This window comes from Podarcis tiliguerta (genome assembly GCF_965153285.1).
Source record: "Podarcis tiliguerta genome assembly, chromosome: 1".
In the NCBI taxonomy this organism is placed as follows: Eukaryota; Metazoa; Chordata; class Lepidosauria; order Squamata; family Lacertidae; genus Podarcis; species Podarcis tiliguerta.
The window spans coordinates 41,292,660-41,318,664 of record NC_139534.1 but is presented as its reverse complement, the minus strand read 5'-3'; the positions used below and the strand labels follow the sequence as shown (position 1 = coordinate 41,318,664).

The 26,005-nt window shown below is 41.4% G+C and overlaps 1 protein-coding gene across 4 annotated transcripts in view; it reads right to left on the bottom strand.

Moving 5' to 3' along the window:
• Nucleotides 1-26,005, bottom strand: part of NCKAP5 (NCK associated protein 5) — a 588,547-nt gene that overhangs the window by 554,496 nt on the left and 8,046 nt on the right. The window contains exon 2 of one of the 4 annotated variants that reach the window (XM_083404705.1): nt 20,493-20,578. The exons of the other annotated variants lie outside the window; for them this stretch is intronic. The gene's annotated coding sequence lies outside the window, so the exon portion shown is untranslated. The remainder of the gene's footprint in view (nt 1-20,492; nt 20,579-26,005) is intronic. 4 annotated transcript variants of the gene reach the window in all.

Sequence of the window (26,005 nt, the reverse complement as noted above, 5' to 3'; positions counted from 1 at the left end):
CTCACCACTGGATATGTAACATCATTATATTATCCCATTATCTGTCTAATGTATGTGCTGCTGTTAGTATGAGTCTAACAGCTTCCCTCCTAAGAACGTGTTTACCACACTTGCTGAGGAGAGACATCCTGAACATTTTGAACAAGTTTCAGGTCATGAAAATGATTGCCCAGATGATCAAAGTGAGCCAGGGTTCCAGCTGAATGGTGTTCCTTTTTAATTTCCAAAACTATTCAGTCCTTACACAAATACATTGTATAGCATTTTGTGCAACTGAAGTTTGTGAGGTCTTTAAATGTCAGTTATATGGAGCAGTCTAGCCTAGAGGCTTGATAACTCCAGTCATGATATCTATTTCCAACAAGAATGCAGCACCCTGAAGCTGAGGCTCCAATACTTTGGCCACCTCATGAGAAGAGAAGACTCCCTGGAAAAGACCCTGATGTTGGGAAAGATTGAGGGCACAAGGAGAAGGGGACGACAGAGGATGAGATGGTTGGACAGTGTTCTCGAAGGCGTGCTCTGGTCCATGGGGTCAAGAAGAGTCGGACAACAAAGCTACCAAAAGGCAGTGTGGGTTGCCTGGGCTTTTAGTGATAATGCTGCATCCATTAGCATCTCCAAACAGAGCTCTTCAGGGACTTCTGTCATTGATCATTCTGTGACTTAATCCCAAAGCCGAACTCCATAATCAGCTGAAGCAGCTGCCAGTAACACCTCCTTATCTGGGCTGAGCTGTATTCTAGTGGTTCTCATCCAGTCTTAATACACATGCACAAACAAACTGAACTTTTAAATTCTTCTTCAATAATTCACATTTAAAACTAGTGTTAGAACTTCCCTGCACTCATTGGTTGGAAAGACAGGACATAAATTAAATAAATGTATAAAACAAAGCATGGAAGCAAACAGAACATTTCAAAAGTGCAACTACCAGACAAGCCTAGTCCACCACAAACCAAGACTTTATCTTTGTTTCTATATGAGGACAATAAAATGTCTGCTGCAGTGCAAAACAGAATATTATATTTAGTGGACTATTACTACCTTTCCTGAGCAGACTTGTCTGAGCAAAAATTTTCATCAGGATTAAAGCTCAGTCAAGGAAGGGATGAAAAACACATTAGTTGCATATTTATCTTGCAGCATTATTCAAAGTTTAAATTACAGAGCGACACAGCCATTGTTCAATGCATTTAAAAACAAATAGTGCAACTATTGCATTTTTAAACTATTCATTACAACTGGATCTGCCTGGCTCGGTAAATAAAATGGAAAGATATTTCTGTCCTGTGTGAGACTAAGGAGACATTGAACTGATGGCAGTCATTTTCTATGCTGTTGACTTCACTACACCTTTTTTTCAGTCAAACCACTATTAGAGCAGTAGAAGTTCACCCTGAAAATATGTAATCTCAACATCATCCAAGTGTTTCCATGAACTGTTCTTTTTAGACATCAATGAATGTTCACTTACAAGATAAAGTATCAAATGAATGCAATCTTACTTGGTTCTTTCATTTTCTTTCCAACATACTTCCACACTGAAATCTGACGTGTGATGATACGACAAGGGCATTCCCCCATCTATGAGCTTGCCTTTATATTATTTCTTTGATGTCCTCAGATTACAAATCCCTCTTTTGAGGTTTCTTTCCCCAACTTGACTAGTGACCTTCAAACATCTGTGATATGAGGAAGTGAACATATGGATGCAGGTAATATAATTACCATTGAAGCTAAAACTTTTGGTGAGGTCTTCGAAAGACCCGTGGCTCATGAAATCCTTAATGCCAACAGTCAGTCCTTTATTTATAAAAAGGCCATCTGGAATTAACACAATTAAGTTAATTATATTAATTATCTCAAATTTATATTAACAGAAAGAAGATATGTATCTCTCAGAATCTATCAGCTGTTATATCAGCAGACACAGTGGAGTTGGGTCTTGCTTTTTGTTTTGCACTCATTTGCTTCCCATATGTACAATTTGGGAGGTCAGTGGTAAAGCACATACTTTGCATGTCAGAGATTCAAACCCTGGAATCCTTGGTTAAAGTGGTGAAGGCTCACCTATGGCCCTGAAAAAATTGCTGGACCAAAACATCTATCATACCTAATAACTGGCCATGTTGGCTGGGGCTAATGGGCGTTGGAGCCCCCAAATCTGAAGGGTCACAGGTTAAAGGATTGAGACTGAGCTGACAAAACTGGGCTAATCTGCAAATGGTTTCAGCTAGTCTAAGGCCTCTGCTCCTAGCGATCTCTTGGGAAGGGCTGTGGCCACATTCACACCATACATTTAAAGCACTATTATATTGAGAGTTGTGAGAAGGCCCCTATTCCCATCACAGAACTACAGTTCCCAGAGTGGTTTACCTCTTTCCAGGGAACTCTGGGAACTGTAGTTCTGAGGAGAATAGGAGCCTTCTCACAACTCTCAGTGCTCCCTAACAAACTACAGCTCCTAGAATTATTTGGGGGAAACCATGACTGCTTAAAGTGGTACCAAAGCAATCTGACTGTATGATGTGAATGCGACCTAAATCCTTCACATGCAAAAGGTAGGGCAGGAAAACCCTGGGGAGTTGCTACTAGCCATTATAGGCAATACTGAGTTATATGGGCTTGCAGTTTGATCTGGTATATGGCAACTATGTTACCATTTTGGAAAACTTTGAGAATAAATGTTAAAGGGACAAAGAAAACAGAATCCAGGGCTGTTTTCTCTTTGCTGTGAATCTAGCCCAGGAACTTGGCTTTATAACTGCTGACTCTCAAGTCTTTTAATTGAGAGCTTTTACTTCTGTTTCACAATGCCAAGATCTTAAAGAGATATAAAATGTCTGTAAGGAACTGCACGCAAAAGGAAGGGCAGTGTAAAACTGTTCCTATAGCAACAGTTCTGATAACGGTAATAGTCTGTTTAGCCTGAAGGTAGAGGTGAGTGAGACTATGAGACGTGTAGAATAAATGCCTATATATATATATACACACACACATATACATACAGACATTCATTAAAATTTAGTTACTACCTGAATATTACAGATATTATTAAACATATATGTCGAAGGAAAAAAATGGGAGCAATACAAAAAGCACAGGAAAATGGGACTTGAAGAACATTTAACAGGAGTTAGAGAAATGGCTGGCCATGTTAAGCTTTTTAGGCATAAAAGCCCTTCTTTTGAGCAACTCTAAAAGCTTCTATCAGCACAATTGTTTCTCAAAAAGCCAAAATATTTGTTTAGGAAATCTAATCTATTTATCAGCACTTAAGATAAAAGAATTTGTTATGAGAATGATACAATGTAGAAACATGTCAAAGGTGAAGGTAAAAACACTCCATCTATGAAAAAATTGTAATGTCAGCCTCAAGTCTTCAGTTTGTTTGACTGTGGCCTTCAGATTTGTCTGAGGCGAAGAATATGAGAGAAAGGAAACTTTGAGACTGTATAAGAATTAACTGAATGAGGTGGCCCAACAAAATTATTTGAAATGTAAGTTCCTGGTGATAGGAAGAGTCTGGGCTTTCCTGTCGGCCTTGCCAGGTCTCCTTTAACACTCCTGAAACTGACTTAAGGTGCTGAAGGAACCTTGGCTGCTGGAACAGATAGAAACTGGTTGAGATGAGCAAGTGCCTAAAGTAAAGCAGTGAGTTCAGATATTGCATAATGTATGTCCTGGGGAGGAACGATCGATCGGAAACTCACATTGGCTTAGTCCACACAAACAGCAAGTCATAAAAATTGTTTCTGCGCCGCAGGTAAAAAAATTGTGTAATAAAATCTTTCCTTGTGAGAAAAATAAATAAATAAAGTCCTGTGCAACCAGAACTAAAATATCGGGGGAGGGGGGCGGAACTATGCCAACATTCATTTCCTTTATACATAGCTGGTGTTTTGCTTTCCTTTCCCTGACTAAAATTAGAAAAAGTATGTGTCAGGACCAGAATTTGAGGGTGTGCAACTGGCTGCAGGGGGGAAGAGAGGAAGAGGAAGTTCTCTTGCACAAGTGTAAGTCTGTTCCACTTGCTCAATGGCAGTGTAGGGTACAATGTTTAGGCTTTTCAAACAAATACCGCCATCTTTGATGGGGCTATGGCACTTCACTGGATGTTTTCCCAGCAGTAAAATCATGAGTATTCATACATTGGCTTCTTTTCCCCCAATTAAGAGGCAAGGCTTCTCCCAATGTCTGATGGTGCCAGGGTAGGCAGCACCATAGACACAGTGGTGAGGGAGGTGAGGATGCAGCTGTAGAGAGGAGGTGCGGATACAGAGGGAGGTTGTGCTCACAGCTCTCATTGGGGAGATGCGTGAGGAAAGCGAGCTAGTTGAAGGGAACCCCTACCAATGGTCGAACCCTCCCCAGGATCCTCATTATCAGGCTGCCCCAATTCTGGCAGACACTTCCCCATCCCACTGGATCCTTTTCAAAGGTCCAGGACAAACCATCAGTTTGCACCATCCTGGCTTAGCCAGCCCATGACAAGTGCTTGTTGAGATATAAAAAAGTCTTCACCTAGTGCCCTCAACAGGGGAGGGTGACTGCCTGATCTCAGCTGGGAGGTAGTTCTGGAGCTTTGGGAATGCCTAGAGAGCATCATTTGACACTGCTGGACCCTACAGAACCTGAACTTTTCCTCCAGGCTTTTTTGAGAAGGTGCTTTCCCCAAGCACCCTTCCCACTTCCTCACAGCAATCAGGCTGCTCAGAGCGAGCAGTCTCTGTCCTCCTCCATTGTTCACCCGCAGATCCGGAAGTCCACATCCATACATCTTTTCTATGCCCTTCTTTTCCTGTTCCTCTCCTCCTGCTTTCCAAAAACCATTTCCTCCCACTTCATCTTAAGAGAAGGTGCTCAGATCCTCTGCCCTACTGTGAAACCTGGATCCCAGAACACATACTATGTTGGGTGAAGATCTCCTTTCCTTCGCTCTTTGGCACACAAGTCTTAAACCTAAACATGCCTCTTGCAATGCTGGCATCCAAATTGAGCATTGCACGAAGCCCTAGTGCTTTAGTGACTTAAGCATCCCTCCTGTTGATAAAAAGAGACATTAATTTTAATGTCTACCAATTTCCATTTCAAACTCATACATGAATGCTACTGCTAAGCAGTTTATACTTGCAGAGACACTTAACAATAATTCACCCCAAAATTGCACAATCACAGCTGTGTATTGTCTGTACTGGATACTTTTCTTACAGTAAAGAAAAGCTACCCCACTTCCCCAATTTCTATCTCAAGGTTGCTGCTGAAGCAAGAACACATTTGAAGCCACTTCCTTATTCAGCACTCTCTTCCTAAATGTGTGGTTTTATTTTTAATTTACCTGGAATTTACTAAATGCAAAGTTAAACAGAAATAGCCGTCAATATTTTTCTATGTATTTTATCCATACAAGCCACACAATATCAATGAATCTGACCCATTCTTTCGTTTGTCAATTCATTTATGAATTGCTGGTCCTATAAAAGGAGCCTAGGGCACTGTACAAAAGAGTTAGCAACATACAAAAATGCATACAGTCACCCCCCAATCTGCCCCACAAAAAATGATAAAATAACTAAACCTTTAAAGCACAGAATCACTTCATGCTGTTGGGTGTATTAGACAACTAAATATCAGTCTGTAAATTTCATAAAATACATGAAATTAAAGGTCTGAGTAAATAAAAATGCCTTGAACGGACATCTAAATGCAAACAATGAGAACAACAACCCTAACTCTAGAGAGGGGCCCCATTGAACAGTCATGTTGTTATTGTTGTTGTTATTATTATTATTATTATTATTATTATTAATATACCGCCCTATACCCAGAGGTTTCAGGGCAGTCCTGTGTCTAGGATGAATGGCCAGTGATCTTTTTATAATATTCTAAATGAACTTGCATCAGTCCAATGCATGTCTGATTAGGTGAATTTGCAGTTTAAAATGTAAGCAGCACAGAGAAAGTAATAGAGGAGAAAACCAACACAAACATGCAAGAAAAGTTAATGGAAAGTAGTTTCATTTCTGTATATATCCATGACTCCTGCATAATTGGTCAGTTGCCAAATAGCTTGGTACGTGATATATTTTACCCAATTTCAGGCAGGATGTGTGTCAAGTGCAGTGTGTTTTCACCATATTTTCATGTTTTTAAAAGACATCCAGTTTGTTACATTCCATCCCTCAGCCAAAATTTCCTCCACTAATAGAAATAGCAAGAGGATTGTCCATCCATCTTGTCCATTGTCTGACTTGCCTATTCTGTCTCCTAAGCGGAACGAATGATGCCACAATATGTGTTCAATGTGTCTTTGCCGCTTACGTTTTAGAACGGTGGCAAAGCTGTGCCCATTAAAACACAAGATGCAGTTCATGCAAATTCTGTCTTTTTCCTCTTCACACCCCGTGATATAGTGTCACGTCTTTAAAGTGAAGGACTCCTATGGAGGAGAGATGGGTTCCCCTCGACTCTGCTTTATAATTAAATCATAAATGGGATTAAATAGAATTCCATGGGAAACTCCCATCCACTCGGTGGGAGCATTTTGCTTCCTCGCAACCAGTACTGTATGCATGTCGCTCTTTATCAATAAACACTCTTGTGCTTCAGACATCACACATAAGACATCACACATACATGTCAGTGTCCCCTGTCACTCTTTTTATGTGCTGCTTTCTAATCTAGTGTCTCTTTTAAAAAACATGGTTGCATTGTGCAGTTATTCAGAGGAAATTATTACTGCCAGATGCTTATGCAAATATAAACTGCTAAGCATAACATCCGTGTTTGAAATGGATTTAAGAATGCAAATTAGCAGACATTAACATTAACATCTCTTTTTATAAACAGGAGGATGCTTAAGCCACTGAACAGCATAGCTATTCCATGGAAAACTTGTTGACTCCAACAGGAGCTGTAATCTGTACTATTTGTCTGTGCTGTATGGCTTTCTTCTTCTTCTTTTAAAGCTATCTTAGGACCAAAGTAGATGCAATGCCCAAAGCCTCGTGTTGCTCTGCTTCTGTTTTCCTAAATAATATCTCTATGTTTCTCTAGGTACATCAGCTTTGCAAAGACTGAGGCTACTTATCAAAGGAAAGAAATGGTGTTAGTGAAAGCATGTCTCTAAATATGAATTGTTCCTCTTTTCCCTATAATCAAAGTGTGTCCAGTGGTGCTGGCATCAGTTTTCTCAGCCAACCACACCATTGTCTGTTTCATTGGGGTGAGTAAAAGTCTTGCATGTTTTTGACCATATTTCTAACCTATTTGTAAGGCAAATGTAGACTATAATGTAGACCATGGTTTGCTGGTTCAGATGTAACCACAAACTATAATTTTCAGCAAATCAGGAACTGGAGCAGGAAAGACAGCTTATGCATACCTGAGGCTCATTGGCTTGTTCATACAGCACCAAACTAAGGTTTGTCATTACATCTGAACTGAAACACTGGTGTGAATTTTATGCCCTTTCTATAGACAATCAGCAGATTGGATAGTTGCAAATTGCCATTATCTGAGGCCTATATTCATTACCTTTTTGGGAAAGTATTATAGCTCAGTGCCTACAAAGAGCTGTAGCTCAGTGGCAAATCATCCAAAATCCAATCCCTGACATCTCCAGACATGGCTAGGAATGTCTGAAGTGAACCCCTGGAAAGTCTCTTCTGGGATGGAACTAGATGCCTGTCTTCCAAGGTGAATCTAGTCCTTTCTGGAGAGTTGGTTTCAAAAGGTGGTGCTGGGAAACTGTCATTTGATGCCTTGGCAATTAACTTATGCAGTGTCTTGTAGGGTTTTGCCTTGTCCTCCAGAGTCTCTGAAAGACATATTCAGCCCCTAGACCTGAGGTTTCCCCACCCCTTTGCTACAGCACAGCTCCTTCCAGTGCTACTAAAAAAACAAAAGAAAAAACCCACTCAGCTGCAAACCCTATTGCGGGAGTCCAAGGTGGAGTTCTGGTATCACTCCTCTGAAAAACTGGAGCAATGCTTGCTAACACGGAGAAAAGTCACAGCATGGTTCTTAAAATGTGACAGATAGTTTAGCCTAGCTCAGCCCTGGCATTTGTTTACAGTGCTGGGGCTCCTAATGGGTTATGGGTATAACCCAGAGTTGGTGCTGAGTTCTGTTCCTTCATCAGTGAGTAATTATAGGGACTGTCCCTACATGATAGCTATTAAGGGAAAGGGCTTTGGGAACAGTTGGTATTTCCTGACAGTGCTAGCATCTTTTCTTTAGAAATTACATGTATCTGTATTGCAGCAGTTCCTGCATCAAAATGTAAGACAAGGAAAATGGCCCTTTAGCCTAGACACCACATACTCCCAAGATTCAGGCCCCATCCTTGTTACAGCCGCAGAGAGAAATCTAACTGCTCCTTTGCCAGTGTCTGTTTCACCAGAAATGTATTTCTATTCCATTTTAATGCATTAGTGACTTGCTACTGTAGTTAGAGACCTCTGCAGTAAATGAGCATACAATAAGATATTCTTGCAAAAAAGACGGGGGGGGGGAGAGAAAATCGCCTGCAATTTCCCACAAAAGCCATCAGTGTGTTTGGCACCAATGTAGCAATTTTTACAGGAATTTTACATCCCTCCCTCACTCCCACTCTTCTGTGCCACTGTGAAACTGGGATAATGGTACTTATCTTCCTATCAGAGATTGGTGTAACATTATGAGCATTACTGGAAAGTTTCACACAGCAGGGGGTAGGGAGAACCTCATTAAAACTCTTCAGCTCATAAAAAGAAAAGTTAGAGAGGGACACAAGTCCAAACCCTGCCCTAGATTTCTGTGCTTCACACATGGATAAAGAAAAGTATATTTATATCGGACGAATAATACGATGCAACCAAATTTACCCCACCCCCCTACCCCCACCTAATACAAATGCCACAGGTGGTTTATTTATTCACTTATATTTCATGGAATATTTGTACACCATCTCAATATTAAGTCCCATTAACCACAACAAGAGAGCTAAGCTATGCTTCTAGTTTACAATGACAAGTTACTGTAACAAGACAGTGTAGTTTTCCAGTTATCTTGAGCTGTATAGTCAAAGCATCAAACATGGCTTAATGTGAATTGACACCAATAGTAATTCAGACCTCAGAGTTGATATTGAAAACCACTTGAAATTTAGAATTATAGCCAAGGAACACACCCAAATAGGTTGCTCAATGCAGTGGAAAAATGCCTGGAATGGGTGTAGGGCACAGACATAACTTAGAGGTGAAGCAGCAGCGTTCGCTATTATGCAGCGATTGCACATAGATAATAAAGCATTGTGGAGCAGATATTCAGAGAACTGGCCTTTCCCATTCCTGTTATCTATTTCTGGAAGTCGAAGCCATATATATTCATTATTTGTCTTGGAGTAAAATGTATTTTCAATGTAATGAAAGCGCACAAATAATCAGGAAGTGTCCTCCATTGAACAGAATTAGACCCTGAGACAGACTAGGGGCTGCACAACTGCTTGCCTTGCTCACCAATCCCAGCTACTACACCCTTAGCTTGGCAGCTAAGTGAGATCTTATTCAGATACAACATCTAATGCATGAAGGCTCAATTACATGTTGCACTGTAGTTGTGTGTAATGAGGCCCCAATGCCCAATTCTTCCCTTTAAAGTGCTATTGGGAGAGAAAATGCTATGAAGCAAAGCAGCAGCAAAAGAGAAGGGAGTGCTTAATTTCCCCCTATAGCAGCCTGCACTTCCTCTGAAACAGCCCCATTGCCAGTTCAATTCTACCCCTGTGTATTTGGCAGGATTTTGTAGTGTAAACATAGGTCCTAAACACAAATGTGAGCAAGCAAGTGAGGGGGGCTTCAGGTGAAGGTTTACACTTTCCCTTCCCTTCATTTTCTTCTTCACTCTGCAACAGGTGTGCCTAACCTGTGCCCTCCAGATGTATTACTGAATTACAATGTCCATCAGCCTCAGTCAGTGTGGTCAGTGACCAGGAGAAATGGAAGTTGAATTCAGAAACATCTGGAGAGCAACAGGTTAGCGCCCCCCCCCGGCCCTTTCTCTATACCATCCACACCTAGAGAGATGGGGCCATCAGGGCCTCCACAGTGTAACATGTAGCTTTGCTCCTCAGTGGTGATAAAGCCCTTCCTCTTGTAACGTCTGAACTAAATAGCATCCCTGTGTGATAGTCTCATGCTTAAAAAAATAATAAAGTTAGCTTGGATATGAACTGAACACAAGGAAGCCAGGTATTCTTGGCTGACTGAGCTAATTGACTCCTCCTGTACAACCATCTAACCTCCGCTTCCTAATACTTAAATCCTCAGAGCAGTTCTAGGTCTTCCAGCACTACATCTGCTTCCAGCTTTCACTTTCAAACTTGACACAGACAAATGCCAAAGCCTGCTTAGCTGCATAAATATCCCATTGTGCTCTCAGCATGTGCACTGCATGTCATGTAATGAACACAATCCTATCTAAAATATGTGGATGCACAGGGCTTATACATGGTGGGATGGCCACAATTAGCTGTGGCTCCTCATAAGTGTCTGCCGCGTCTTTACAAATAAACATACCCTTCAAAACAATTCAGTGCTCATTGTGTGGATACACATCACACATGCTTGCCAAGGAAAGTCTGAAAACTAAAAGCAAGTTGGCAGATCTGTTCAAACCCACAGCAAAAACCCTCACATCTGCCGTTCTATCTATATATGTCTGTGAGCCATAGCTTTCCAAAACACAGGAATACACGACTGCATATTATTAACAATGATGGCCAAAAGGGGAAGTGTTAAATAGCCACCCCTGTGACCTTCTAAGAGTTTCCCATATCTGATAGGGGATTAGTAAAATACTTGACAGGTTTTAGAGATCACCGAATTGCTTCTCTTTTTATGACTGGGACAAGGGAGTAATGAAGTCGTGGTGAAGTCATTCAGCAGGTTTAACTCAGTACAGCTGCATCTGTAGAATATTAAATGCAGTTTACTCCATTTATTCCTCCCTGCCCCCACGACAAATATCCATTTGCAAATCTTCCTTACACACATAGGACCAGGTCTGTATTATTATGGAATGCTTCCTGTTTAGATTACAAAACGTGTGTTTTTTTAAGGAAAAAGAAAAGATATTTATTTTACAGACTGTTATTTTGATAGACATCCGTTTTATTCCTCCTGAGGCTCAGATCTTGTTAGCTACTATAATAGATACTGCTAATCTTAGAAACACTGTAAATAAAAAGGTAAATGTTATTTTTTTAACGTATACAAATGCGTGAACTCACATTCTTTTTAAAAGGATTCCTCAGCCTGAGGTTTATGTGTGTATGTTATTGGGCTCTTTTTATACAGCCTCAGCGTGGATAACAATGCTTATCAAGCAAACTGAGTATAATCTATACAATAAAATATCCATCAACAGTTTGCACTATCAACTATCCTCAAATACAACCCATTTTTAAAGGGACATGCCTCAAACTTTATGAGCTTGTGCCCGTATTTAAGAACATAAGAGCCTGCTGGATCAGGCCAATGACCCATCTGGTCTAGCATCCTGTTCTGACAGTGGCTGCCCAGATGCCTATGGAAAACTCATAAGCAGGATTTAAGCACAAGAGCAACCTCCCCTCCTGTGACTTCCAGCAACTGGTATTCAGAAGCATTGCTGCCTTGAATTGTGAAGGCAGAGCATAGCCATCAAGTATTGAGAGCCCTCACCTCCATGAATTTGTCCAAACCTCTTCTCAAGCCATCTAGGTTCAAGCCATCCTCTTTTCAAGCCAACAGGCCTCTGTGAGCAGGCTCCATGGTTTAACTATGTGGCTGTGTCAAGAAGTACTTTCTTTTATTTGTCCTGAATCTTCCAACATTCAGCCCTTGGGGTGACCAGGCAACACATTTTTGAGATGGGGCTCTTCCAGCTGCCTTTGGGTCTTCAGTTTGGGCAGGATTCTCTGTGGGATCCCAAGCCTTTCAACGAGGGTCTGGGCTGGATGGGATGCTGACCCAGACCCAGAGCCAGCCTTGTGTTTGAGGATAATATTAAGACATACAATAATTTCAGCCTTCCTGTTCTTTATGATCAGCAAAGGAGATCAGGAAGTTGGTGGCCAAACCAATCAGGGATACATGGAGTGAAGGGGCCCATAGCTGAGCCTTCTCAGCATCAGCTCTGAAACTCTATAACAGCGGTTCTCAACCTGTGGGTGCTCAGATGTTGTTGGACTACAACTCCCGTCATCCCTGAGCTCTGGCCTTGCTAGCTAGGGGTGATGGGAGTTGTAGTTCAACAACATCTAGGTACCCACAGGTTGAGAAAGGCTGCTCTAGAATGTCCTCCCTACAGAGATGCCTTTAGGAGGCAGGTAAAGATGCACCTCTTCTGCCAGGTCTTTGGTGGAGAGGAAGTATGGCACAGAATTGTAGATTAATGCATATGTTTGCTAATGTTGCTGCTGTTGTCTGAGTTTGGTGTTTTAACTGCTTGTATTATATTGTGACATTTTTAATTTTTCAAAGCACCCTCTGTAGATATCACTAAATAAAATAAGATAAATTATGAGCACTTAGGTTATCTGTTCAGCATAAGAAAGGTCAGTGCCAGCAAGGTACCAACTGTAACACAACATTAGCATCAGTGGAAGCTCCTAAACAGGGCTCATAATTTGGAAGCCCGGGTTGAAACTAGCCAGTATGTAATGGATCAAGGGAAACAGCTTTTGCAGTGATTCCACAATAGTTCAGCTAGGGAGTTTCCTATAAATTCTTTCTTCTCCTGTCCTGCCCATGGAGTGATACTCACTAGGGCAAGATATGCAGGAAGCAGCTCTGTTAAGCATGGCCTCTTCCTCACACTGGCAATCTACTGCCATCTGGTGGCAGTTCATAATCACGACACACTAAAGCGATCGTTGCCATTTAGAAATGTTTTAGAATGTATTGCTCTTTCGTCAAATATGTGCAACTTTCTATATGTCACAGTTTTAGTCTTTATTGCATGCACTTTCACATACATATTGCCTGTATGGATACACTGGGGAACCTGGTGTTTCCTTGAGCGTGGTATCATAGGATTTCCTTGTTGGCTTCTCATAGGACAGAGGCATTTGATTCACCACTGTGCAAATGAAGATGTTGCTGTGAGTGGCCCTCTGAATAAGCAGGGCTCTTCATATGCCGCATTGCCCTGTGGAGTGATGTCAAGTTCAGCACTTCAGACGACACAGTCCCAGCCTGGCTCCCAAGCACCCAGACATGTCAACCAGATAGATGCCAGTAAGTCCTTCGTCACTGGTGAACAAGTCTATGAAGAACACTAAAAAATCTCTGCAATATCAGGAGCCATGCAGGTATGTGCATTGTGGCCTTTTCTTCAGCCCTGTATTTATTGGCACCATAGACAATCTGCGTTCCAACCACCCTGTCAGCTCCTTTGCTACCCACCACTTTTCTTCCTCTTTCCATCCAAACACCCCTGTTTTAACCCAGGCATTTGATGGCTGAAAGATGCTGCTCCAGGCAACCCTGGCATCATAGGCTGAGAGAATGTGATTGGTTTTAGAATGGTTTTAATGATGTGTTTCCTGCCGAAGGCACCTTTGGGAAGAAGGCGAGATATAAATGGAATAAATAATAATTACCAAGAGGCATTGGTGGGAAGCCTGGCCCATGGACCTAATTAGGCCTGCCAAGCCATTTCTGGCAAACTGCACCCAACTTTCAAGACCCCATTATATGACATCAGATGCAGGAAAATGGCTGCAGAGGCCGAACCATCAGGAACACACTCCAAATTCCTCCTTTGCAGACACTTTTTGAAATTGACCCTTTTTTTCCTGTTGGCCTGAACTGCAGAGGAAGAAGGTGCCAAATTCAACAAGCACTGGATTTGGGCTGCAAAGTATTGGTAGCAAGAGGATGCTCCCAGTTCCCTCTTTGCAGCTGGAGCTGCAATCAAAGAGTCAGGACTGCAAAGGAAGGCTCTTCTTTTGCAGCCCCTGCTTGAACTTCAGTGACTTTTATAACTACTGCTGCTGTTGCTTCTTTTATGAATCACTTCCTATGAAGCATCTCAAAGCAATTCCACATGACACAAGGTTATTGGTGGGTTGGCCACTTCCATTTCTCACTTTTTAAAAATTCTTCCCCCACAAGCATACCCTTTAGTCTGGCACCCCTATTTCCTGTCTTTCCAGTCAGGCATATGTCAGGTATATGAAATCGCCTTACAGTATCATTACTCCAGTTAGCCCAGTATTGCCTGCTCTGACATGTAGTGGCTTCCCAAGATCTTCAGACTGTCCTACTACTGGTGAGTGACTCTTCTTACTGGAAGGGTAGAGACTTTGGGGATGTCTGCAAGCAAAGCATGTACTCTCCACCACTAACCCAAAGGCACATGCAAAGCCCAAGCAGTAATAATAATAATAATAATAATAATAATAATAATAATAATAATAAATTTTATTTATATCCCGCCCTCCCCAGCCAAAGCCGGGCTCAGGGCGGCTAACAACAATAAAACAGTACAAACAACACTCTAAAATCATTCATTATAAAATTAATTAATTCAAGCCACTGGCAACCATTGGGCCAGAGCTCTGCGAAGATTGCCGACGGAGGGAGTCAGGCTGTGCCCTGGCCAAAGGCCTGGTGAAACAGTTCTGTCTTGCAGGCCCTGCGGAAAGATGTCAAGTCCCGCAAGGCCCTGGTCTCTTGTGACAGAGTGTTCCACCAGATCGGAGCCACAGATATGGCCTGAGCAGCTTTATTTCCCATCTGACAAATGACTAAAAATGAGTTAACTGAGAACATCTATTCATGAATACCACCCCATGCATTTCTACAACATATCATAGTTTTCATTTACTAAAGTTACTTTTCAATTTACTGAAGTGGAACATTTAGAATATAATTGAACAAAGGAGATATGCAATCATTAGGACTAATATTACCATCCATTGCGATGCTTTCTTTACTGCCTTGCCTCCTGTGTAGAAAAAAAAAGTACTTCCAAAATGCAGTAATTTTAAGGCATCCAGAAAATTGGTATCTGGTACACATGTACTAGGGAAGTCGGAAAATTAAGTCAGAAAAATAACATAGTGTTATTTTGTATAGAAGCAAGAAATGGATATTTGTAAAGTGCTGTTGCATCTAATATTGCACTTCACACACAGCCAAAGAAATACTAACCCCCAGGCATCAATGGCACACAATCTCCTCGCTACTGGCCTCCACTGGCAGAGAGGAGTACCACTGAGAGAGATAGCTCCATCCACTGAAAGCTCTAGAATGGGGCATTTAGAGGTGGGGCACTCTGGATTCAGAGTCCTGTGGATCCCCCAAGGGACCCACTCCTCAGGCCCCTCACACATAGCAAGCCAGCCTAGCACTGGAACAGTAAATATTGGGTAAGGGAAGACACAACCCACTGCCTGGTCCTGCATGGCCCTCTTCTCTCCAGCTGCTTCTTAGGACTGCTCTTCCCCTTACCAACTGCTTACAGTGGGGAAGTTTGCTTACTTCTTATAGGTGTGCTCAAGTGTAGTGCAGTAATATACAGACAACCATGACTTGCTTTATCTTACTCTGGGGCTGTTTTGCTGCATACTGGATTCAATAGCTGCATACTTCCATCCAAGAGCTGCTGCAGTTTTGTTACTACTTCCTGGTTCCTAGAAGCTGATGGTCTAATTTATCCTCAGTCTTCAAAGTTTATTCACATTGATAATGATGTTTTTCCAAAGAGGGCAATAAAACATTTCACCACCCCCTGTTTCTGCTTCTTTGACATTATTATCCCTTTTAAAAGTCTAAATCAAAGTATGATAAAATAAAATCTAAAAATAATAATATTGAAGTCCATAGGGTAGTGCACAAGGCCAGAGTCCAGTACAACAGACAACAATTAACCCAAACATTAATCTGCTCATGAATTAAACATTGAATAAATAGCCACCAATCACAGTAAATATTTCCACTGTTACACAAAAAGATCTGATTACACTGAATTGTGTCCAATTTATTATGTAACACCTAGCATTTCATTTCCTTCTTTTAGGGGGAAAAATTTCTCTCTTTTTTTAATGGAAAATTACCTTGCTTTTAAGCCCTATTGTTGTATACAATTTCACTCTTTGAAATCAAGATTAATCCCTTCTATGCACATGCACACACGCACACGCGCACACACACACACACACACACACACACACACACAACTGTAATTTTAGCTGTTTGGCTACAGTTTATCCCACAATGACAAGCAAACCCTAAAATACACCGTAGCAATGTGATATTATGGGGTTAAATGAAAAACCACTCATAATAAAGGGCTGGAGTAAGACCCTATACTTAAAACTTTCTCTCTCCATTTCTCCTTGATGTATTCCAGCCATACATTCACAATAGAGTGAGTATAAAAACATAAAAAGAGCTCTGCTGAATCAGGCCAATGGCCCATCTAGTCCAGCATCCTGTTGCCACCTTAGCCAACCAGATTTCTGTAGGAAACCCACAAGCATTACATGAGCCCAACTACACTCTTTTTATGTTATCCAGTCAACAAGTATTCAGAGATAGACTACCTCAGAATACTAGTTGCTGGGGAATGCAAGCAGTACTGGAGGTAATATATAGCCACACTGCGACTAATTTTATTAATGTATGAAAAGGTGCTGCTATCAAAACATACACATTTTGAAATGGATGTAAACCAATAGTATGTGAAAATATCTATGCAAATATCAAAATATGATATGCAAATATCAAAATATGCACTCAATCCTTGGATTAAAAATGGAAATCCTTAAAACTTAAATCTGAAAACTATAAAGCAAAAGCAGGGAAAACACAGGAACCCTCTAGATGGGTGGTGTGTGTGGATGTGTGGGTGTTCTGCAACATGTCACTGATGCAATAACAGTGCCTTAATGCTAGATTCACATTGGGCCATCCACACATCATTCTGCTTTATTACCTATTCTGTGAAGCTTTCCCACCACTCTCACATTATTGCCATCTGGAGAATGCACAATAAAACACTGTAGGTGTAACCCGGGACCCTGTCTTTCAGGGTTCCTGATCAGAGCCACTCAATTCAAAAGGTATGCTGGGCATGGATTAGTTCAGGGCCACTAGGCAAGGCATCATGCCATGGAGTCCTCTATACATGTTTAGTAGTCATGGTCATAAGCGCTGCCCAGCCCTGAAAACAGGACACCTGTACTTCACTCTGTCAAAATGAGAGGACTAAAATGTGCCAAAATGGCCAAGGTATTTCAGTCACCTTTCCCCATGCATTCTCTGGTCAGATGGCAGTGGAGCAGGGCTGTGTATCCCTGCAGCTGCTTTCTCTAGAACTCCATGAATTTTAGAAATATTTGAAGGGGAAGCTTGTGCATGAACAACTGTATGTGTGACACCTCCTGTGTGGGACTGGGACTCCCAATCACTTGGAAGATCATACATGTGTAGGGATGTACGTATGCTACTCTTTAGGTCTTTGTCAAATGCTCAAAATTCAACTAAGCAGCTAGAGTTTTGCAGACACAGCCCAAGTTCCCAGCTCCATGGAAGGTCAAGACTCATGGGGAAAGCATCTAGTGTCCAAACATCCAATACAAAGCAGAGAGCCCACAAGACCAAGACCTTGGTCAGCTCCAAGGGAGCACTACTGGATGAATCATCCTCCTCATAAGGCAGCTATAGAGAATAGTGTCTCTGGTGGTTCCCAAACATTTTTTTGGCTATGGACCACTTGAAAATTGCTGGGGGCCTTGGCAGCTCACTTAATTTTTCCAATTGCTGATATGTGTTAGATTCTGTATTATTTTTAATTTTATTTGCATTGCTTTTTTATTTCTTATGCATTATATTGTATTAAACTTTGAATTTCATAGACTTTCTCTCTCATCCCTGTCAGTCACCTAACATCAGGTGAATATGCTCATGACTGAAGTAGTGCACTTTGCGTTTAGCACAAAATTTAAACAGCATTGAATTCATGCAAGCTGCGCTTGCAAAGGAACAATTGGGTGTGTCATTTAAAGTTGGCGTCAAAGCAAGCCCCCAATTACTCCATTGCAAGCACAGCTTGCATTTGGTAACATTCAAATTGAGTGCCAAATGCAAGCCACATTGCTTTCAGCAGACATTGGATCCACTTGGGAGTTCCAATTAGGAGTTCCCAAGTGGATCCAACCCTAGCAGTGTGGCTTACAAAAGTCTGGCTTCACCAGTTTTATTTTTAGAGCAGCTCTTACTGATTTGACTAGCTGATATTTTAGTGTATAGCTATTATGAGCATCAGATGCAATATGTTTCATACGGCATTCAGATTGTATTGTTCTTTGGTTTTGTTGCTGTGACCTGCCTTGTGTTTTCAAATAAAAAGTGAGCTGAACATTTTTTTAAAAGTAAACATGCAAGCAAAATCAAATACAGACTTTGGATAACAGGGTGAGAAAACCAGTGCTGAAATCATGCAGCCAGTTTTCTTAAGTACAGATGCTGCTAATCTAGACTTTGGCTGTGTTAGAGACTTTCCTCTTGAACAAGACTCAATATCCTGTCTTTTGGGGATTCCAATAAAGACTCCTCTAAATTGAGGTGATTGTGGTAATGGATCCAGTGCTCTCCCTTGATTTCCTCCCTCTTGCCACTAGCCAACCTGTGCATTTAGATTATGCAGACAAGTATGTGAAGAGAAGCAGAACAAGCTAGGGGTTAGGGACCAATGGAGCTAGAGACATGGGATGGACAAAACAGGGCAGTGGTAACAGCCAAAGAATAATCTATGGCTGATGGCATCACCTGAGACAAGCTGGTGGTCCAGTTTTGAAGCATATAGAGGTACGGGCAAAACAAGAGATTAGCAGCTCCACTCAGATAGGTTGCTCAGATTAAGGGTGCCAAGACTATGAGAGTTCCCACTGTCTCCCTGGGCCACCTGATTCCTTTGGGCTCCTTGGTTGCACTTCCTTCTGTCAGGGTCTGTTTGGAGTCCTGCTGTGAAGCAGCAAGACTCTGCTAAATCAATCCCTCCACCTGTCAGCTGGCCTTCTAATGCAGAGAGCAGGGATCCCGTTCTGTGATTTGGTTTCATTGAATGACTGCTAGACCGGAAAAAGGGAAAATATGAGCTTCCCAAAATGGGACGCATGAGTCGCTACCCAGGGCACTACAGTCAATTTGTGGCCGTTGTTTTTAAACTGCATTGTGTTGCTTTAGTTCTCCAAATGATGAAGTTTTTCTCCAGGCATGTTCACTAGATTTCTTTTGATAAAGAGAAGCCAGAAACAATCCTATGGCTGTCTTAAATTCATTTTATTTCTCTTTAGATAATGTGGCAACATGCCTTGCTGACTTTAATGGAACTCTGATTCAGCCCAGATTCACAATTCTGGAGGCTGATGGGAAGGTGAAGCAGCCCTCCCTTATTTCAACATTTCTGGTACTCTTCACACTTGCTACCTGTGAACCAGATCATCAAGTGGAAAGGCAAATAAAGACCAAAGAGCAAGCCCAGCGAAAGGGCCTCTGCTGAGAGGAGCACCAGCTGCATTATACGATTATTCTCTCAACTCATTACTTGCTGGCATTACTGCTTTGGGGCCATTGTCCAGCCAGCTTCAAAGCTGGCACCATGACATTTTACATGACAGGCATGGCCAGCCTTCGGAAAAAGGCTGTAACTAGACTTCATCTGCAATTCCCAGACAAAAAGGCAAAGCAGCTGCTTGTGTATCGGTGGTAGAGCTAGACTTGGAAATGACATGTGAGGGGGTGGAGAGAGAGGCTGCGTTATAACAAAGCTGGTATTTGCTTTGGCTCACTTCACAAAAGAAGCCAAAGTAGACAGCAGAGGTCCAGCCAATTGCCCCTCCCACCTTAGCCACCTTAAGGCCACTGTACACGGGATTTACCATAACATCAATAGATTGCATTACATCTCATATGCCCTTTGGAGTGCCGTATACAGAAAGCTACTCGATTGTAAAATAACATTAACAATTGGAACCATTGTTGTCATTGTTTTCCATTTTCCCCAAAGAACTTGTCTCTGAAGCTGAGGATCCCAACCAGCTTAAGCCCTTGTGCATTTTGCTCAGGCTTATTTGCACTTCTAAAACTAGCTGCCAAACAATTTTGTATTATCGTTTCCTTTTGCAAGTATCCTTCAAAATGGAATCCAAGGTGGCAGGATAAAGAAATAGGCAAAATTTGAGTAAATGTATTTCAACAAAGATAAGTATAAAATTCTGTATGTAAGTAAGAAGACTACGATGCACAAATACAGGATAAGTGATGCCTGGATTGACAGCAGTACATGTGAAAAGGATATAGGGCATTTAGTAGGCCACAATAAAAAAAAAGGACTCAGTTGTGTGACACAGCAGCATAAAAAGGCTAAAGCAATCCTCAACTGCATCAACAGAAGTAGTCTCCAGGTTATAAGAAATAACAGTACCACCTTTTTCTGATTTAGTCAAGCCTGACCTGGAATATGGTGTCCAGTTCTGAGATCCATATTGAAAAACTGGAATGTGTCCAAAGAAGATTGAAAAAGACGGCGAGACTAAGACCTGTAATGAAATATTGAGGGTGTTTGATTTGTTTATCCTGGAAGCGAGACAAATAAGAGATGGTATATCTGCCAACTTTAAATAAGGACTGTCACATAGATGAGGGACCAAATTTATTCTCTGTTGCTTCGGAGGATTTGACCCGCATCAACAGGTTCACATTACAACAAAGGGGGTTTAGAATAAACGTTTTGAAGCACGTAGTAGTGGTGTGAGCTTTTTGACAGTATAAAAGGCTGCCTCAGAAAGAGTTGGATGAGAGTCCTTAGTTACAAGTTTTCCAGCAGATGACCTATCAGGGATGCTGAAGCAGTGCATTTTTTGCATCACCAGGAAGTTGGACTAGATGATCTCTGAGATACATGCCAATGCTGTGGTTTATTTTTAATATATAATAATATCCTGGTTACATAGGCCAATGTCTTTGAAACAGAAAGCCGTATCTGAATAGATAATCTCCATAAGCTCAATTTCGTCTGGAAATAGATATCAACAGTCTATTTCAGTCCTGTCACACTGCAAGTTTACATTACATACAGACTGCTAGCATCAGTCACCATGTGGTGAGTTGCCATGTATGACTCCCTGTTTACATTTGGGGTCTATTTCCGAAGAGAGGAGAAGCAAGAAGCAATGCACCATGTGGCTGACTGTTGCTAGCAGTTTCATGTTTCTAGTTTGTATGTTGATAGCTGCAATTACCACATGTGTGGGTTCAGCCTGCGAAGCACATGGCAAGCCTTCTGGTTTTCCCCCTGAACGAGAGGCTTGTTTGTTGCCTCCTCTTAAACATAGTCTTCCATGAGGAGCAAGCAGTGAAGTAGTCCCATGTGGGGGGGAAATGCATTTCAGAAAGTCATCTAGTGGAGCTGGCAGATGACTGAGTGATTGCATCCTCTGCCATATCCTAATGTGCAAAAGGCCTTGCTGGCGTTAGACACAAGGGTAGACAGGTAATTAAATAGACTGATAGACCTTGGGTTTCTCAGAGAACAACAGTATCAAGCAAGACATTAACTCAGAGAAATTGGATTCCATTCCCACATCCCAACAATAAGGACACTGAGGCTCTGAGGCCCCCTCTGTTGAAATGTTATTTGTGAAGCTTTGACATGAGAAGTAACTCCCTTTAAGCCACATGTCAGGAAACTGAAATCAGTGGGTTCCTAGATAAAAAGGACTGGCAGGATCAACCACATAGTGAATAAATTTCAGCTACTGAATTCCAGCCATTTTCAATGCTGTCAATAAAAAAAGTAAAACTTGTTAACAGCAAGGTCTACATAGACATTTGCTCAGAGGTAAATTCCATTGGAATATACTTTTGAGTACACAAAGGGAAGATTTCAATTTTAAAAGATTTCATTGGACTGGGGCAGGGAACCTGTGGCTCTTCAGATACTGCTGGGCTGCAATTCCCATCATCCATGGCCTTTGGCTATGCTTGGTGTGGCTAATGGTAGTTGGAGTCCAACAACATATGGGAAGCCACAGGACCCCTACCTCTGCATCATAGCAAAGGTGTGGAAGTAAAAGAAGGACAATTTAGACTCAGGTCTTGATGATCCCAAGTAGCTTGTTTGGGGGGTTGTTTTGGAATTCCATAGCCGGTGTTGTTGTTGTTGTTGTGTTGTTGTTGTTGTTGCTTTTGAATAGATTTTAAAGTGCAATGCCAAAACAGTGTGTGTTGTGGTTGTTTCATGTGTCCCAGAGGAACATAAAGGGATACAGCTGCTCGTAAAAAATAAAAGCATGCGGTTTCCAACACTTAGGTGATGGGTGGTGATTCCTGCCCTCCCCATCCCAAATGGAACTCCTGCTCAAAGGTGGAGTTCCACTGCAGCTGGGACATACCAGCCTTCCCCAACCTGTTGCCCTCCAGATGTGTTGGACTACAACTCCCATCAGCCCTCGCCAGTGTGGCCATAACTCCTCGCTCTGGAGATTCCCATCTGGCTTTATTCATCCCTTTGACCATGCTTGCTGGGGGCCAATGGAATCTTGAGTCCAACAGCATCTGGGGAGTCATTATATTATTAATTGCTTTGAGCTGCTTCATGGGAAGTGATATTATTATTATTATTATTATTATTGACATATTTTGAGGTGAGAAAGTAATTAGGCGTTCTGAAGTGGTGCAGTCCTGGATGGACTGTTACCATCTGCAATTTTCTTTTCTTTTTTTCTTCTTTAAATTAGCTTTTATTGAAGATTTTCTTGTGTTACAAAACAAACAAATAAACAAAAGTACATATAGTGTCTCCATATTCAATCCATAGAGTATTTTTCAGTTTGTTTACATTCAGTCAGAGACACTTTTGTCATAGACATTGTGCAGTTGGGGACAGAGGGGAGAGGGACAGTGACCTATTCCCCCCAATAGCATACGAATCAATATGACTAATCTGACCCAACACCCTGCGCCCAATACAAACAAACCACACTGCAACCCCAATGCAACCAACCAAGTTCCAAATTCTCACAATACCGATTAATTAAAGGACCTACCTACATGATGCCGACACAAAAATCCTGCATAAACATCACGTGCATTTTTCTAAAGTATAAAATTTGACCCCTTGGCTTAGCTTCTACTTTTTAATTTCAAACCTACAGTATTCTATAAATGAACCAGCAGAGGGAAGCACATCCCAGCTAGTACTGTTAATCCAAGCAGCTCATATTTGTTATAATAGTATGCATGTAGAAAACACAGAGAGAAGATGTGATCAATTACATTTAGGAAGGGGGAAGGTATATGGTGGAGGTGAGACAGTATCAATACTGTGCCATGTATCAATCTTTCAAAGAATGAAACATGAACCTAATGCAAGTCCATCATTGCATCAGTAACAGCAATTTTGACATATTTTGTGACAGTTTTTCCATGCAAGAAAATTTATCTAAAATCCAGTTTGAGATAAGAGAGCCGAAATCTTTCTTCACAATGTTTACTACTATACTGCATATTGAATGGTTAGGGGTAATGGTGGAATTGTTATACAGAAAACCACAACAATTTATTTACAACTTACATACCTTGGAATCGGTTCAAATTCTTGCTAATGAGAATGGGGAGAATTGAGCCAATATCAAGCATAATCAGTTTCCCATTGTGCTATACAGGGTGCTACTACCTACTCCCAACACTATTGGTTAAAATAAATAAGCATCATTTCAGATCAAAAATAATCAGATGAAAGAAGATAAATGCATGGATTGGTTTTCTTTTGAGTAGAAGTGGTGTGGTTCTCTCTAGGCAATGTACGGTAAGTCTTTTAGGCATATGAATGCTGCAACACTGAAAATCCTTAAGTTGTAGGTTTAGGAGCAGGGAGTATTTTCAGTATGTTGTGTAATATATTCTTATAGACCCAGTTCAGACATCATGGACTCAGTTTGAGAACTGTGTCCCAGTGCCATCGTATCTGGTTATTAGACTCTGTCAAAGGAATCCAAAGCAACATCTGCAGTAGTGGAAGCTTGTTGCACAACAGGTGGTTCTTGTGAAACAGCTGGTTCTTGTTGTGCAATATGCTGCACAACAATATTTGGTAATATGCTTGTGTTTTTCCTTATGTGGCAGCTGACCCTTGTTGAACATCAGTTGATCCTTGCTGGGGAAGCCATTATATTGTGTTTCCCATTGTTCAACAATGTTCCATCAGCACACATATACCACTAATTGACTTTAACTTGGCGCTACATTGTACACAAGCCTGTGTCTTTTGTACTTTATATCATTTTATTATTCACAACTCTGACAGCTTGTGAGAAGTAGCCTGAGTAAATCTGAGTTGTTGGGGAGTTGAGAAGCCAGGACAGAGACTGTTACAAGAGGATCCAGAATGTAAGCTAAACTGAAAGCAACAAGGCTCAAAACAATAACTTTTTCCCCTCTTCCAAACTCACAAAAGGAATATAAAATGTACGGTTGCAAACCTTTTCAAATTGGATGAAGCATGTGAGTTTTAGTCAATTGGTTAAATGTGCATATGGGTAAAAGCAAAGAGCTGTATTTAATGGTGCCTTTGCAAAAAGAACTTCCACCCACCCAATTTCCATGTGTCCCCTGACCTAGTGCCACCCTCTGCATGTTCCATTCTGTTCTGGAGGGTTACCCAATCCTCAGGTTCCAGACAGTTAAGGTAACAGTGGGGACATATCAAGTGCCACACTAGTACTTTCCACAAAGGCAAAGCTTGGATACAAACTATGGCTTTTCTCAATTTAAATTGATAGATTAATAAGTCATCTAACACTCATATGATATACAAATCCCAACACAATTATTTTATGAAGTTAGAAGCACTTTTTTGTTCTTTGAGAACCACCTCTTTTATGATGGTGCATGCCCATTTTCAGGGTTGTGAAAACTTTCCTAGGCCAAGGGCTGCATTCTCTCCTGGGCATCCCTCTGGGAGCTGGTTAGTGGGGCCAGGTTTGCGGGAAAGACCAGAGGCAAAGGTGGGTGCAGTAATGTATGTGTTTCCTTTCTTTGCACAGTAGGCTACATTCCACTCTCCACGCCTCTGTGCATCCTCCATCAAGGCAAGCAAGAGGTCGTACCACAGCTCCAGGAAACATTCCAAGCAGCCCAAGAAGAAGGTGGAAAAGGGCAATGAGGGGAGAGAGAGGCCTGGAAAAAGCCAGGAGGAACAGATGGAGGAAGCTGTGGGGGGTGGGGCTGCATTGGGCTACTGGCCCTGAGGTTACCCATCCCTGTTTATATTTTTAAAACTCCACTGCCCAGAGAGGCCACCTTTTTAGATTAAGCCTACAATTTCATGGGTTCTGGAAGGGCACCCCAAGGTTTATGGGGAGCACTGGATCTCCATCTCAGGGGAGAAAGAGAGCTCCAGCCTTGGAGAGGGAGATCTATTATCAGATCCACCACCACTGTTTCCAATTGGATGGAAACAGGGTAGTACAAGAGCACTTCTTTATCCTCAATTCCAATGGGCTCCTCCCCTCCCACATCCTAAGACAGCAGCCTAAAAGTTTTTGAATCTAACCAATTAAGTTGTTGCCCTAATAAATGACACACTATGCACCATAGCAGTGACTAAAAAAATAATGTTGCATAACAGGTATCTATCTTCAGGTATGTATGTATACTGTAGCATACACATACCTTTATTTCTAAAAATAAAAGCCAGGGATTGTAAAGCCCCCTGATTTATTAACATACTATTTTCGTAGTGCTTATGAAAGACCAAAAAGAGAGGTGTTCTCCAGTCCTGTTCATTTTTTTTTTACACAATGTTTTTATTAACTCAGGAAGCCACTAGAGAGCAGCAAAACATGAGCTACTTACAACAGCAGCATATCTTTAATGACACAATCATGTAAACGTAAGCTTGTGACACTTCTGGTATTGTAAAAAATTGCAATCAGCCAAAAAACAAAAAGCAAAACAAAAACAAA